Source organism: Tupaia chinensis, unplaced genomic scaffold, assembly GCF_000334495.1.
Source record: "Tupaia chinensis unplaced genomic scaffold, TupChi_1.0 Scaffold000272_1, whole genome shotgun sequence".
Taxonomy (NCBI): Eukaryota; Metazoa; Chordata; class Mammalia; order Scandentia; family Tupaiidae; genus Tupaia; species Tupaia belangeri.
Genome location: NW_006159754.1, coordinates 5474430 through 5491553, shown reverse-complemented (window position 1 = coordinate 5491553; position 17124 = coordinate 5474430). Strand labels below are relative to the sequence as shown.

Sequence of the window (17124 nt, the reverse complement as noted above, 5' to 3'; positions counted from 1 at the left end):
AAAATTTAATTTAATTTTACTACAATACAATTTTTATTTACATTTATTTGTTGAATGAATCATCATTTTTTTTTTTTTTTTCAATTTTGTTAAGTCATTCCAAACTAGGCCAGTCACAAGTGTAATAAGGGGTATCTTTAAAATACATACGCAGGCTCTCTGCTCCTCCTAGTTTGACAGACAGCTGCGTCTTCCCGTGCAGTGCCAGCCACGTCCTGGAGACATGATGGTGAAGGTTGGAGTAAATGAATTTGGTAATATTGGGTGCCTGGTCACCAGGGCTGCCTTCATCTCTGGCAAAGTGGATATTGTGGCCATCAATGACTCCTTCATTGACTTGAACTACATGGTCTACATGTTCCAGTATGATTCCAACCATGGCAAGTTCAATGGCACCGTCAAGGCTGAGAATGGGAAGCTTGTCATCAATGGGAAGTCTATCACCATTTTCCAGGAGCGAGATCCAGCCAGCATCAAATGGGGTGATGCTGGTGCTGAGTATGTCGTGGAGTCCACCGATATCTTCACCACCATGGAGAAGGCTGGGGCTCACTTGAAGGGTGGGGCCAAAAGGCTCATCATCTCTGCCCCTTATGCAGATGCCCCCATGTTTGTGATAGACGAGAACCACAAGAAGTATGACAACTCCCTGAAGATTGTCAGCAATGCCTCCTGCACCACCAACTCCTTGGCCCCCCTGGCCAAGGTCATTCACAACTTTGACATCATGGAGGGACTCATGACCACAGTCCACGCCATCACTGCCACTCAGAAGACTGCAAACGGGCCCCTCAGGGAAGCTGTGGTGTGATGGCCATGGAGCTGCCCAGAACATCATCCTAGCATCAACCGGGGCTGCCAAGGATGTGGACAAGGTCATCCTGGAACTGAACAAGAAGTTCACCAGCATGCCTTCTGAGTCCCCACCTCCAACGTGTGGGTCGTGGATCTGACCTATTGCCTGGAGAAAGTTGCCAAATATGATGACATCAAGAAGGTGGTAAAGCAAGTGTCGCAGGGCCCCCTGAAGGGCATTCTGGGCTACACCGAGGACCAGGTCATCTCCTGTGATTTCAACAGTGACATCCACTCCTCCACATTTGATGCTGGGGCTGGCATTGCCCTCAATGACCACTTCGTCAGACTCATTTCCTAGTATGACAATGAATTTGACAACAGCAACAGGGTGGTGGACCTCATGGTCCACATGGCCTCCAAGGAATAGAGACCCCAACCACCATCCCCAGTGTGAGCACAAGGAAGAGAGACCCTCAGCTACTGGAGAGGCCCTGCTCCATCTCAGTCCTCACCATACTGAGAAGCTCCCCTCCTTGATGGTTTCCATCCTAGACCACTGCAGAAAGGGAGGGGCTGGGGAGCCCTCCTTGTCACGAACCATCAATAAAGTACTGTATCCACCAAAAATTAAATAAATTAAAAAATAAAATACATACACAATTTGATAACAACTTTATTATGATACATACAAGTGGTTATTTAAAATACGACTGAAAGTTTTAGAAGGATTTCTTTTTTTTTTTCTTTTCATTTTCCCCAGTATTCCCTATTGACACATTGGTTTAATGACCACAATGTAGTAGTTTAAGCACACTAGTGTCATACAAAAGAGAAATTTTTCACTTTCAACTAGAAAGCACTTTACAACTCACTCAGCAGTGGGTATGTATTGCCGAAAGCAGAGAGACAGGTTACAGATTTTAGATTCCTTTGCCAAATTAACACCATTAAGTCCACTTACAGGAACAGGCTATGGAGTGCCTGGAGGTGTGATGCGTGACTGCTCATAGGAGAGTACTAGAGCACCACTCCATTACCTGCTGCTTTAAAATAACAGCAAGAAATGTGTGGAAGAATGCCTTAATGTGCTTGTGCAAGCTTTGCCTTGATTGAAAGAAATAATAGCACAGCCTGGTAGAAATTATAGTAGAATACTAATCTACTTCATAATATCTCCAGATGTTAAGAACAGAATGATAAAGTGTGACAGGACTATCTTGTGCTATAATTATTTTAATCTTTGCAGGGCTATTATAAAAGATTTCAATTTTGTCAAATTGCCCTTCTACATTTTAAAATTCTCTTTCAGCTAGTTCTTAACGTTTCTAATAAATTGTTCTACATTCGCTGCAGGCTGAATCCTCTTGAGCCAGCAGGAAGGCAATACATGGACAAGACCACCTTTTTCTTCCATTAAATAGAAGTGAAATAACAGAAGTATGACTCTGGACCTTCGAACATAGGAATAGTATACGGTCATATGTTTCTTTATAGAATTTCAATCACTTTATGCATCAAGCTCACTTTTATAACTTAAAGAGATGAATACTATAGGATTCCTATGTCCTAGAAAAACACAAAATTACCTCGGATTCCAAAAGAATTCATTTCAGTGACTGCAAGAGGTCAAGAGGTGCAAGTTAGATTTTCAGACGTCTAGATTCTGCTAGTGACAACAATGCTCCTTCATCCTATTTAATGATCAGTTTTATGAGATTCACTTTTTAAAAAATAATTCGTTTCTTTATTTTATTTCTCATTATTGTTATTTTCAATTTGACCAGAGCAGGACACACATACACACACACACACACACACACACACACACACACACACACAGAGACAGCGGGAAAGCAAGTCACCAGGTCCTGAACTCAAATTGTGGCCAGCCATGTGGGAGTCCAACACCCCTAACCACCATGCCACCTGCTAGTCCCAAGATTCACTGTTGATGATATATTCACATAACTGAATGTTGACAGTGCTGAATAACATAAAAGGCATGAGAATTCACTTAGCTCAGGGAACCCTTGGAAGGATGCTGCAATTATACAGTGTTCTTACAGACATTTTGTGTTATTAAGGAATTCTAGAGACACATTTCCCCAGAAAAATGTAAATAACTGTAGTACTATTTATCTATTTATTGGCAGGGGGAGGTAGTTACAGGCCCTGGGGGATCAAGTCATAAGGGCACTTATACTGTCCCTGTTCCATGACACATGGACTGAGAATGATTTAGTAATTCTATATTATTTTGGGTTCACTCCCAGGCTGTCATGCCTTTCTTCCTCGAATGCCTATGAAAGTTTAAATCAACCTAATGCCACATGAATTAAATGATATTGTTCTGAGAAAAAAATATTAAAATTTTCTAGTATGTAAGAGGCTTATAATCAAATGTAAGAACAACTAAATTTATTAACTATATTCATCCAGAAAGATTGCCAGTAAATTCAGTGAAAAGCTAAAAACCTTCTTAAGTGAATTTGTTTTCGTTTCCAACCAGCTATATTGTATTCTGTAGAAAAGGATTACTATAACATGCTAAATACTACACAGTTCTTAATAACTTACCTGACAGTTCTCCCCGTAGACTCAACACCTAAAAATGATTTCAATGATGTGGAAGAATTATTTATTGAACTATCAACTTCAATGTTGCAAGCAGAGCTAAGAAGCAATGGGATATGAGACACGAAGAGAACATGGAAGTTGGTATAAAAGGTGTCTTGGCAACAAAATGTGTGGTTAGTACTTCAGAGCCTGGAGGACTTCCCTAAAACTTTTATCCAATGTTAGACTCCAGAGATGATAGAGCCCAAAGCTGCACTTTTCACCCGTGTAAGGAGATAGGGGTCAGAATTGGATTTGTAGACGTACAGAACATTTAGTGTTCGTTTTTGCACTTGCATATATGAATTATTGTTAAGGCAAGTTTAATTTTTCTTGTTATTCTGTCTATCCCGAGGTTGACTAAACTGAACATCCTATACTTTCATCCATACAATCTGCAAAGCCACTTTTAGGACTTAGAAGAACAATTCTATATTCACTGTTTAAACACAAGCCAGTCTTTACAAAATAGTCCCGTTCTGATCATTTCATAACAGAGTCATGTCAGAGTGACAGGGAACTCTAGTAAGAGATATTGAAAGTCAAGAAATTGGTCTGGAGGACAAGTGACTGAGGATGGCTCTTCTAGTTCTACTGTGAAGGAGGGGGCAGAAAACTCCTCCTGTTGAACAGAATACCCTTTCATCTGCCTCTCCGCAAAGGGTAATTGTGTGGAATTCTCACCTGCTAGGATGCAGAGTAATAGAAGTACATGATTCTTTCCTTCTTCTTCTCCTCCTTCTCCTCCTCCTCCTCCTCTTTTTCTTCTTTTTCTCCTTCTTCTTTTTACCAGAACATTACTTTTTATTTTATTTTTTACATTACATTTAATCACATATATCTTTACAGTGTATAACATTTCTTTTTCCAGCATGACTACCATACACATCCATCAAGACTATTACTATCCATTGCTATCCGCATCACCATCATCAAATGGCTTTTCATTTTTTCCAGATTATTATCTTTTGTATCCTCATTTATTTTTTTAAACAATCACTATCAGCTGACTCTCACTCTATCGTAGATCCAGTAAGTCATGAGGCCCTCTTTCTCCCTCCAGCCTTTGCTACTGAGGACACCAGTCTTTCTTGACTGCTCTTAAAATAGCCAATGCTCTAAAAACCATGTTTTTGTCATCTATAACCAACCCCATCCCCTCAGCCAATCCTGCATTTTTCTCAATGCACCCCAATCTAAGTTAGAAAGAAAAGATAAATAAACTAATCTACAGTATAGAAATTGCTTCCAAGGTATTTGGTAAACAAATAGCATCTCTTATTGATGATATTTCAGGGGTTGAGGATATTATTACTCTGTAGAGTGGGAGTGTGCAAGTGAGTTGTTGGTGTTGTAGGCCAAATATCCATGGTTTTGCCTTAGATCCCCTGTGCCCACCACATCCACAAGTTATGTTCTCCCATCACCTAGCCTGTCTACTCAGTCTGAAGAAAGCATCTGCAAGCTCTGGCTTTTGTTCCTCTTTCCATTTCTGGGAGAGCTTTCTTTAAACAGAACAGTCTGTGTGGCGCAGCTTTAAAAAAAGGAATTTTGGAAAAAGAAAGTCCTTTAGAAACATTTCAGGGTAAGATTAAGTGAGCAAATTGTTTTTGCAAAGTATAATACTTTTCAGTGATTTAAATCAGATGTTTGCAATTTATTTCCAATTACTATAGAACAAAATATAATTAAAATCAATGTGATAGATAAATGCTGTTTATTTGGTTGTAATACTACACTTCCTTTACATAATCATGTTTCCATTTGTTCACACTGAATGGCTTTCCAAACAAAATCTCCAAAATTTAAAACACAGACACAGATTGTGATACATAGTCCATCTGTGAATTGACTGTTTGGAACTCAGCAGACATCTTCCCACAAAACGGTGTTTAATAAGAGGGAAGCCCTAACCACTCTAATTTAACACACAGTGAGTGCTCAGGGCTTAAAGAGAGGATTAAAGAGCTGAGCCATGGTCTAGAAGGAAACATGAGAGATTTAAGAGAACAACGGGATTAAAATTTAGGAAAAATGGAGCACAATTCCAGATTTGGCTAGCAGATATGACTTCATATAATAAAAGCTCAGAGTGTGTAGGATAGGACAGAATTGGGGTCATATAGAGCATGCTGGTGTGGTAAGACTAAAATTTTGTATCAGGCAGGTAGTATGGTGGAGTGTGCTTGTGAACAGAGTAAATATTTGCAATTTTGTTTATGTAAACTAGAGGCCAGTATAGTATTAGCTTCTTGGATAAGGAGTCTGAACAAAGGATTGCTTAAAAGACAATCAGTATAATTTTAATTGTAGTAAAGTGTACACATAAACCCACTCCTTTTTGCCTAAAGAAGCGGATCTTTTGCTTTAGCTGCAGTGACATAAAATTACGTATCAGGGGGACCAGCAGTTAGCGTAATGGCTATGTCGCTGGACTCCCACATAGTCAACCATGGTTCGAGTCCCGGACACAGTGGCTTAAACTCACGCCGGGAGCGTGTGCGTGCGTGCCCAAGATCCTGAGAGGAGAATGGAGGACCATCCCCCCAGGGGGTAATTTTTCACTTTCTGTCTCTTTGTCTCTCTCTGTCTGTCTGGCAAGAGCACGTGCCCTATAGCAAAAACCTCTCCAGAAAAGAAGAAGAAGAAGAAGAAGAAGAAAATTACATATTAGGTAAGCCTTGGTTATTTACTTTGTTATTAAATATTCTTTGAAAAATAAAACAAAAACAAAAACAAACCTGTGAAATTAACAGGATCAGAATGAATACTGGGGTATCAGCCAGGACTGCTTTATAGCAAACAACACCTAAATGCAATGTGGAAGCTAGCTATTTACACCTGAGTACTGTGCTATTTCTCTAGATGATGAAGTGAATTTATTGACAATGCACAGAATCAGTCACTCAGATCTGCAGCTTTTCTGTAAAGGCTTATAGCAGTGCATACATCTTGTTGTCTAGTTTGTGCTGAAAGACAAGTTTGTCAGAAACCAACTCATGGACTAAGTTACACATTTCATAACTTAATAGAGAGTTCCCAAAAAGAGCATAACTTAAGTTGATTTAGTTTTTCAGGAATAATTAAATGAACTTTTATTATAGCAAAGGTGTATTTGAGCACTTCATAAATTACCTAAGTAATGGAATAATGCTTCACAATGATTTTGTAGTGTATTGAACTCTAAAAGAGGTCTAAGTTTAATGGCTTCCAGTTTTCTGTAACATGTTGAATCTTTTGAGGTATCAATTGCTTAATACTGATATAACTTTCAAGAGATCAGAATCACATTAAAATCCTAACTAACCTCACATGAATTTAACAGAATTGTTTCTTGTCTTTGAAAAGGAATCCTTTCTCATTGATTGCTTTCAATTTCCCTTATTATTGAGTTGTCAGAAAAGTCATGTTGCATTTTTGCAATAGATGGTGCTAGTTCATTTTTGAAAGTGCTAGAGTCATTTGCATCTGTGTTATTGCTATGTTATTTGACTGTGGCAGTCCTAGCTTCATTCTTTAAAAAAATTGGGTGCTTTGGTTGAATTATGGAGATTTTACCAGCAAGTTGAAGATGGAAAACCAAACTGCATTTTCACCGTATTTTACTATTTTATTCCTGTAAAGGGAAGAATGTGTGTCAAGCTTCTGAAAAGTTGTGTAGTTTAAGGTGATAATATTCTACAAGAACATCAGTGCCAACTGCGGTTCACAAAATTCCATGCTAGTGATTTTTATTTCAACGACCCTCTTAAGTCAGGGAGGCCTGCTGAGGTGGATGATGACAAAGTAAAGGCACTGTTCTAGTCAAACCCCTATTTATGACATGAGAGATTATAGAAACACTGAACATTCATTATTTAAGCATTCACAACCACCTAGAGAAGCTGGCTATGCAAGGAAGCTCAATATTTGAATTCCTCATGAACTCAAAGAAGTTAATTTTCCACAAATATAAACATCTGCAATATGCTTATTAAACGTGAGGAAAACAATTTTTTTGAAGCAACTGATAACTAGAGATGAGAAATGGATTGTGAACAACAATATGGTGCACAGTCTTCTCCTGACGTGATGACACTGAAAGCAGACATTCATCAGAGGAAGGTTATGTTCTCATTTTGGTGGGATTTTAAAGGTGTTGTGTTTTTGAGCTCCTACCAAGGAACCAAACAATCAATTCAAATGTGTGCTGTTGGCAATTGGGCAGTTTGAATGAATCCATCATTCAGAAATGTTCAGAGCTCATTGATCGTAAAGGAGTTGTGTTCCATCATAACCCGAGACAACACAAGTTTGATCACCCATCAAAAATTTTTGGAGCTTGGATGGAATTTGTTGCCATACCCACTGTACTCACCTGACCTTGCACCATCAGACTTCCACTTGTTTTGCTCTTTTCAAAACTCCTTGCATGGTATAGTGCTCAATTCAGATGAGGCTATAAATCAGCACCTTGTTCAGTTTTTCACCAATAGACAGGTCCTTCTATGAACAAGGAATTATGAAGCTCATTGAAAAATAGCAGACAGTTATTGAACAAAACAGGCACTATATCATTGATTTATCTTTTTTATGTAAATAAATGACCTTTGAAAAACATAAAACAAATATTTCATGACTTTTCTGACAACACAATAGACAAGAATATTTTATTTTTTATAGCCCAATAAATACTTATTTTTGTTTTTCTAATTGTTATGTGTCCCCCACACACAAAAATATATTAAAAGCGTAACCATAAGTACCTCAGAATGTGAAAATAATGTCATCTTTGAAGGTGTAGCCAAGTTAAGTTGATATTATTAGGATGAGACATAATCCAAAATGACTAGTGCCTTTGTAAAGAGGAAAATTTAGACACGTAGACATGCTCAGAGGGAAGACAATGTGAGGAGAAACTGGGAGAACGTCACGTCAATGGAGGATCGAAATGATGTATTTGTAGTCAGAGTGCCGAAGGCTGCCAGCAGACACTAGAAAGTACACAGAGACAAAAGATTCCCCTACAGGTTTCAGAGAGAGCAATCCTGCCAATGCTGTGATTTGGGGCTTCTAGCCTCCAGACATTAGATCTCTATTGTTTGAAACCACTCAGTGTGTGGTACTTTGTTACAATAGCCATAGGGAACTAAAACATGAGTCTGATTAAGATTTTGTTAACTAAAACAGATATCTCTGTATACCTTCTTGAGCAAAGGCATTACTCCCACAGATTTCTTCTGGAGAAGAATCCAAATGCAACATCCAGCTGTGAGCTGTCACCTCATCTCCCTCTGCCTTTCTGACATTTTCCTACAGAGCTGCATATAAACAATTAGCAGGAGTATTCACTGCAAAACTGGGATACCTAAGGCAAATCTAAGGACAGACATTTAATTCTCCAAAGGCCCTTGAGGAACATGTCGTTTAATGTACCAAAGAGATAATACAATAATTGAGAAGAGGAAATGTATTTAACCTCAAAGAAATGAGTTTATAGTTTCAAAAGTAAATAGTAGGGAGATGATCAAATGGTATTTTAACTATATCTTAAATGTTTTATTTTTTCCAGATAGATAATATGTTCATATTGTATTGTATAACTAAAAAGGGAATTATAAGAATGAGTGGGACCTTCAGCTTTGTCGGTAATTACAATTTTTCACATTTAGATGGAAATGAATTCAAGAGAACATTCTATTAACAGATTGATCTTATAAACTTACCTGTTAGTTGAGGAAGGGAGAAGGATGCATGATATTACCCCAGCACCTCTCATTATCTTTATTTATTTAAGTGAGTGTCAAATGATGAAAATTATCTTCTGGTCAATTTTGAGCTATTGAGTGTTTGTCTCCTTACTTGAGAGATCTATTCTCACTTCATATATTTTTGTAACAAACTTCATTCACTTTTTCCCCGTGCTGGGCCCGAAATAACATTTGAAAACGTGTAAATATTTAGAGTGAAAAAGACCTATTCTCTACGAAGCAGAACCAGGATATGTTTAGAAGATGGTTTCCCAGTATGTTTCCAAGGAGTTCTGCTGCCCACGCCCCTTACCATCCCACACATGGGGACCAGAGCTTTCTGTTGTATCTGATAAGAATGGTGGTCAGGCTCATATTGGGGGTGGTAAGACTATCTCACTTGTGATTGGCACATCACAGAAACTGAAGTGAGATGGAGCTTATAGAGAGAGGGCACTGATTCAGCTGTGGCAGTGCATGCTATTAAGATGCTACTGCTTGGAGGCTGAGCCCACATGGGCACCCAGATTCAGTTCCAGCCCAACCTGAAAGGCTGGATGTGCTAGCAAACTGATAGTCCTAGTTAGCTGGGTGGCAAAGGAAAGAGGATTTCAATGGTGAAATCCTATTAAAAAAATCAATCAAACTATCAAAAGTTAAAAAAAAAAAAAGGATGGCACTGGGCCAGCTTGTGGCATGGTAGTTAAGGTAGCTGGATCCCACATGACTGACTGTGTCCTTCAACTTCTGCACCTGGCTGCTTGAGAAACACTCTGGGCACATGTGCATACATGCCAAATCCCAAGAGGAGGCAGAAATGGCAAAAGAACTGGAGCATAGCTATTCCCCATGGGGGGTGCTTTCTCTTTTTCTCTCTCTCCAGTGAGTGCACATGGACTCTGGTAAAATTAAAAAAAAAAAAGGTAGCATTAATTAAAAAAAGTTTTAGAAGTTTTTGCCTTAGGGCACATATACTCCTCGGAAGAGAGACAGTCAGTGAGAGGCAAAGTGAGCCCTGACCAACTTATTTTTCCTAAGAGTATTCCTTAGCTGTAACCTCACTTCTCATCCTCTTCTGGTCATATTAAAATATTTGTTGTGCCTCAAACTTGGTATGCTATGCCTTTGCTCAGATTAACTTCTCTTCCTGATTATCGTTGAGTAGGATTAGTATCACCTTCTCCTTCTATCTGTTTTTTTTATTTATTTATTTTTTTTATCATGGACCCACTGAGGTAGAGATCAGATGGTGCCACCTCTTGAAATCCTGCCAGCTTTCACCCCTTCTCTTCCTCTCCCTCACCTGCGTGTTCTCACGGCTCCTTGAGCAGAGCCCTGTAAGGCCATTGATCACACCACATCTGGTACATTCTATACATTCTTTTCCTCCACTAAAATGTCACATTAGTACTTAAAGACTGAGTAGATAGTGCCTATCACCCGTTAGGTACTTAGTGCATGTCAATCAAAAGAATAACTTAAACAATTAACATTAAAACTTGACAGTATGATTATGACAGCATTGGTCCTTCACCTTGTCCTCATTCAGGTTTAAGTGGAATTGAGAATGTACTTTACACTTACAGAGTTGAGAACTTTTCATGATTTTCCATCAAAATCTTTACAGCATTCCAGAAGCTGCCCTCATATGTACACCATTATTCTGCAAAAGGTTAAAACAAAGTCGGGAACCAGCAGTTAGCGTAATGGCTATGTCTCTGGACTCCCATGTAGTCGACCGCGGTTCGTGTCCCGGACCCGGTGACTTAAAACTCACGCCGGGCGTGTGTGCGTGCGTGCCCAAGATCCCGAGAGGAGAATGGAGGAGAAGGGATTGCGGCGTGACCATCCCCCCTGGGGGGTGATTTCTCGCTTTCTGTCTCTATGTCTCTCTCTGTCTGTCTGGTGAGCGCACACGCCCTACAGTGAAAATCTCTCCAAAAAAAAAAAAAACAAAAACAAAGTCAAAAGAATTATAATTGACCTTCACTAAAGGATGGCCAAGTATGTATGTCCGGAATGATTTATCTTAGTCATTGTATTGCATCAGTTCTTTATATTATTTGCTTTTCAGTTACCTTGAGTAGGTATGTCCATGGTAACCAGCAGTGTGTACAAGGTCTAAGAAAATGCTACTGATTCTTTCCTTGAGTTTTAAAAAGCACACTTACTAAATGTTTAAATTACTAGATTTTCATCCTTTGAATGTCTCTTAAGAGAGAATTTCTTACGTAAATATTAGTTCTTAAAAAACAGCAAAAATTACATGGCAGAGACTTCTCATTTGTATTAGATAATTTCACATTTGTATTAGATAACCTGTAAACTGAAATCACTTAGTTTCAAGGTCTTATATGTTTAAAAATTCCTTCCTTTAATTTTTAATAGTTTTAGTCAAATTATCCCACTTAATTGAGCCATTTTGTTAAAGCAAAAGATAAAGGGGGCCTTAAGTAACAAAAAGGGGGTGGAGTTCTCTTCATAACCTGTTATCTGATCTTTTAAAACAGATTAACAAAGACGGCAAGAATGAAGGCAAGCATTACACACATATGTACACACACTGTGGAATCACAATTTATCACAACAGCGTCTGATTCAAAGTATAGTACATATATAATGCTAAAGAAAAAAATAAATTCAGTATTGCAGAATTAGCTGGTCATACCAAAACAATGAAAATTATGAGACTATTCATTATAAAGAAAGCATGGAAATTAAACATTCTGAAAAAAAAAAGCAAAAACATCTTAATGCTAATAAAGAAAATGTCCTAGGAAACAGTGTATCACAGGTAGAATTAGTTGAATGTATTCAACATCTGCTTGTACTAAATTTTCAGAAAAACTATTTTGGGGAAGGGAAGGTTAGTTTTGTGGGGTATACTTTGGGTCACTTGGAAAGGCCAGAAATGCTATGTAGAATTTTAAAGATTGCCAGATTTTAAAGACCTAACAGAATCTTCACCTACCTTATATTTGAAAAATATTAACATAGGTTCCTATTATTAATATAGAGAAGAACATACGGAATATTTATTTTGTCTTAGAAACTTTTTTCTTTAGAGATTTTTTTTTTTTTACTATAGGGCATGTGTGTTCACTGGAGAGAGAACAACAGAGACAGAAAGTGAGAAATCATGTCCCATGGGGGGGTAGCCACATCACAATCCCTTATACTCCATTCTCCTCTCAGGATTTGGGGCACCATGCACACACACCTAGCATGAGTTTTAAGCCACCGGCTCCAGGACTCAAATTGCAGCCAACTACATGGAAGTATAGCAACATAACCATTTATACCATCTGCTGATCCCAGAAACACATTTTTAAAATGACATCAAATAGAGATTTTTCTCATAGAAGGTAAGTTTTGTAGTATATAGGTCAGAGTTCTCTAAGGGGACAGACCAATAGGGTATACATAGACACTTTGTAAGAAGGGATTTATTGGGGGAATTAGCCTACAGTATAATGACTGTTGAGAAGACCTACAAAGGGCCATCTACAAGCTGGAAATCCTAGGATGTTTGTAGCTTGACTCAGTCCAGAGGTTTCAAAAAAGGGAAGTTGATGATGTGTAACTTTAAGCATGAAGCCAAAAGCTGAAAAACTCAGGGATGGGGTAGGGGCAGTGTTTGTGTCAGTCCTGGAGTCCAAGGGCAGGTGAGCCTTGAGTTCTGATATCCAAGGCAACAGAGCATATGCCCTTATCATAAGGGACTCATCATCTTTTGTATTTCTTCTGTCTGGACCTCTGGTAGATTGGATGGTGCTGCCCACGTTGAGGGTGGATCTTCCCTACCTAGTCTACTCAGACTTACATGTGAATCTCTGGAAACAACCCCACAGACTTCTAGAATAAATACGTATCAGATTGCTAGGTATTCCTTAATCTAGTCAAATTGACACCCCAAAGTAACTATCACAGCTGATGATGAAAAAACTTGACATAATATCTGTATCTTGGGATAATTTATTGTCTTTGAAAAACATGGCATCAGCACTTTGTTTTTCCCCAAGGAAGGATGCAATATAAAATGCCTTTCTTCCCTCCTTTCCTCTCTATTCTTTCCTTTTTCCATTCTTTTCATTTATTTATTTTTTAAATTGCCAGAGGACACACATGTTCAGCAATGGGGAACAGAAAGATAGACACGGAGAGGGAAAAAGAACTTCCAATGGGGTGTGGTCACATCATGAGCCCTTCTCCATTTCTCCAGCTTGTTAGCATCTGGGGACACACACACTCACACACACACACACACACACACACACACACACACGCCTGCTGTGTTTCTCAAGACATTGGGCCGGGTTTTGAATCACCGTCAGCCACGTAGATCATGGTTCCCTTTGCCACTAGGCTACAGAGCCATCCCTCTTTTTCCCTCCCTCCCTCCCTTCCTTCCTTCCTTCCTTCCTTCCTTCCTCCCTCCCTCCCTTTCTCTCTTTCTTTGCAAACCTTCATACAAAGACACAACACACAAACATTCTGATTCTCTTAATTTTTGGACCTGAGCTCTATTTTTGGAGGCATCCAGTTGAAGAGGGGGTTTCAGCTAATCTCTCCACTTGTCTTGAACCAGACAACCCTGTCAGCCTTCATGGAGGCTGGAGCCCTCACTGCCCCCCCCCCAAGTGTGGGAAATATTAATTTCCCCCTGGTGTAGTGAGAACAGTACTGCTGGGGCAGTACAGTAGAGACAGGTGGAGAATGCTATTTTTCCCAAATACACCAAATTACCACATAATAATCTGTAAATTGATTCTGAAAACAAAGAAAATCTGACAAAATAATTCACTGGTTTGATGTATGGAGATTATTTCTTTTAATAATATGAGCACAGTTTTGTGCTTAATGAAACAGGGGTGGAGTGGCAGGAGAGTGGCTGTATATGACTGCAAAAGTCAAGGTATTATCAATCTTTTTCTAGTTTCATTTATAATAAATACCTGTTCTTTATTATTGAGTTTAAGATAAATGCTATGTATTATTCAAAAATAATTATTTTTCATCTAACTTTTTTCTTTTTCTTTTTTCTTTTTTTTTCCTAGAGGGTGCAGGCATTAGCCAGAGACAGAAAAAGAGCAGGAGTAAGAAATCACCCTCCTGGATATGGATAGCCACACCATAATCCCTTCTCCTCTTGGGATTTTGGGCACACACACACACACACACACACACACACACACACACAGAGTTTCTCAAGCTGTTGGGTCTGGGACTCAATCTGTACAGTTGGCCATGTGGGACTCACCTGCCCCAGTAGCATACTACTGGCTAGCCCTTATCTGTCTTTCATATGGAGTACAAGTGACACTGAAGATTCTGAGCAGGGAAGAATGTGGAGGAAAGAAGTGATTCTATCATCTGAAAATATCTCCTTCAAAGTTGCATTTTGTCACAAATGAGATCTAAAGTTCCAGAGACACATGAGCTAGCACAGAGAGCTGATGTGGAAGCAGATCCCATCAGCCCCTTGGGCCCTGTGTTCATTGCTGAACATTCTGACGTGGAATGCAGAGTGCTCACGGTGTGCCAGAGTGGCCCTGGCAACAGGTCATGTGTTCAATATACGTTCCAGAAAATGTTCTCTACAGAAGTCCATGCAAAAGGCACACTGTAATTCTAACTAGACCTGCTGCCAATTTCCTGCAGACCTCTCTCTCTAATATCCATTGTGCCTTCTGTCAACTAGAAAAGGAGGCAAACTGAGGCAAAACATATCAAACAAAAGGGTTTTAGGAGGGGTAGGGTCAAGAACCATTGCTGGTGAATGGCCTGGATGAACATTTTTAGGTAGCCCCAAACATACTCACCAAAGCCTTACAACCATCAAATTTCAGGGCAACAGCCATGAGCAAGAGGAGAGAAGAGATTATAGCAGTTGTTTTGGGACAATTACCCTTGGCTATCTATAACAAGGATGATAGAAGTCCAAGTTTTGACTGGCAGTCTCTGGGCAGATGCTTGTACAGTAATCCTCGTGTCAGGTTGTAGTGGTCTTTGTGCAAGGCTGTGATTTTTACAGAGATCTTTAGACAACAGCTCTTGTTATCAAGCCTACTAGAGTGAGGGAGCATCTACTCCCTGGCCTTCCCAGTGTGGTCTAATCAGAGTTGACACAAATGACTCCATTTTGATCCTGAAAAAACTTTCACTTCCCTCTCTTTGTAAATCCTCTTGACCTGCTCCACATCCTCACTTCTGATCTTCTAGGTCTTTACCAGACAGAGTGGGAAAACCAAAAGAGAGCTTGGTTTAGCAGCTGAAGATGCAAATGTGGATTCTGGCTCCACTTCATCCTTCTTATGTGATCTTGGACAAGTAAACAGTTGAGGCTCTTAAGTGTTGTCAGTGGCATTAATTCATGTTTTATTGTTTAATCCTCACATCAATCCCAAAAGGCAGGCTTTTTTTAAGATTGGAGGGACACACATGTTCTGAGAAGCTCCACAATTTCACAAGCTAATTATCCAGGAAAAAACAGGTTCTTAAAGTATTAGGTCACTGGCAATGTCATGACATATTTTTCTATGCAAAAATGTATCATGACTTTCCTGACCACCCAATAGGTTTTTTTTTTTAAGACTTTGAAACACGCTGTTTCTAATATACCACAAAGCTTAACACTTTGTTAAGCTCTTCTCAGGTTTGAGCCTTAATTTTATCATGTACAGAATTGTGCTGGTGCTGCAATTTTTCATGTGATGGGAATGATTTCAATGTTAAATAGTAAACAACAGGGTATGAAAGTAGTGAGCATAAGTACTCAATAAAAGATAGTTTTCCTACTGAAGTTCGTCTACTGTTTTTTTCAATTGAGATTTCTTGTTTACATATAATCATACATCTTTGTGAGATACAGTATGGCTTTTCAAAGCATGTATACTGTGTCATAATCACAACAAAGATATAGGCATATTCATCTTCGATATTGTGCATTGCATTATACTGTGTGCCTTTGATAATGTTTTTTTTTTTCATTCTAAAGTTCTTTTTTCTTACTGTTCATTGTTTCTACAATTCATTTTAAATATCATGGCTAGATTAATCATCCATCTTTTTTTAGAGAGATTTTTACTACAGGGTTCACGTGCTTGCCAGAGAGATAGAGAGACAGAGAGACAGAAAGCGAGGTATCACCCAAGGGGGAATGGCCATGCTGTAATCACTTTTCCTCTCTTCTCCTCCCAGAATTTTGGGCATGCATGCACACAGCCCAGTATGAGATTTAAGCCACTGGGTCTGGGACTCGAACTATGGTTAATTATGTGGGAGTCCAGTGATGTAACCTTTACTCCATCTGCTGGTCCCAATCATCAATCTTTAAAAACTTTTTAAAAAAGTGTTTACTACTTATGCCTTGTAAGTGTTCACTGAAGACAGAGACATACACATACAGAGAGAGAGAGAGAGAGAGAGAGAGAGAGAGCAAGACACAGAGAGAATGTTAGAAAGTAATCTCCAAGAGTCGGGACCAGCAGTTAGCGTAATGGCTATGTCGCTGGACTCCCACGTAGTCGACCGCAGTTCGAGTCCCGGACCTGGTGGCTTAAACTCACGCCAGGCATGTGTGCATACGTGCCCAAGATCTCAAGAGGAGAATGGAGGAGTTGGGATTGTGGCATGGCCATCCCCCCTGGGGGGTGATTTCTTGCTTTCTGTCTCTCTGTCTGGGAGCGATGGTACCAAATATAAAAAAACCCTCTAAAAAAAAAAAAAAAAAAAAAAAAAAAAGAAAGAAAGTAATCTCCAAGAGTAATCTCCAGGCCACAGTCCCTTCTTCCCCATTCTCCTTTCATGATTTTGGACACTCACAACATGCATCTAGTGTTTTTCAAACTACCATGCCTGGGACTCAAACTATACAGTTGACTTTGTGGGATCCAGCTGCCTTAACCAACACGCCAGTAGACAAATGAATCATCTTTTTACAACAATTTTCTTATCAAAGATCTTCAGTGCATTCCCACTG

General features: G+C 39.2%; 1 long non-coding RNA gene across 1 annotated transcript in view; it reads right to left on the bottom strand.

Annotated features, from left to right (window-relative positions):
• The window catches only part of LOC102495283 (uncharacterized), a 23795-nt gene extending 9175 nt beyond the window's left edge, over window positions 1-14620 (bottom strand). Inside the window, exons 1-3 of the long non-coding RNA XR_334713.1 lie at window positions 14404-14620; window positions 10728-10806; window positions 7772-7899 (exon numbers count right to left, since the gene is read on the bottom strand). This is a non-coding gene — a long non-coding RNA (uncharacterized LOC102495283). The remainder of the gene's footprint in view (window positions 1-7771; window positions 7900-10727; window positions 10807-14403) is intronic.
• Between the last annotated feature and the right edge of the window lie 2504 nt (window positions 14621-17124).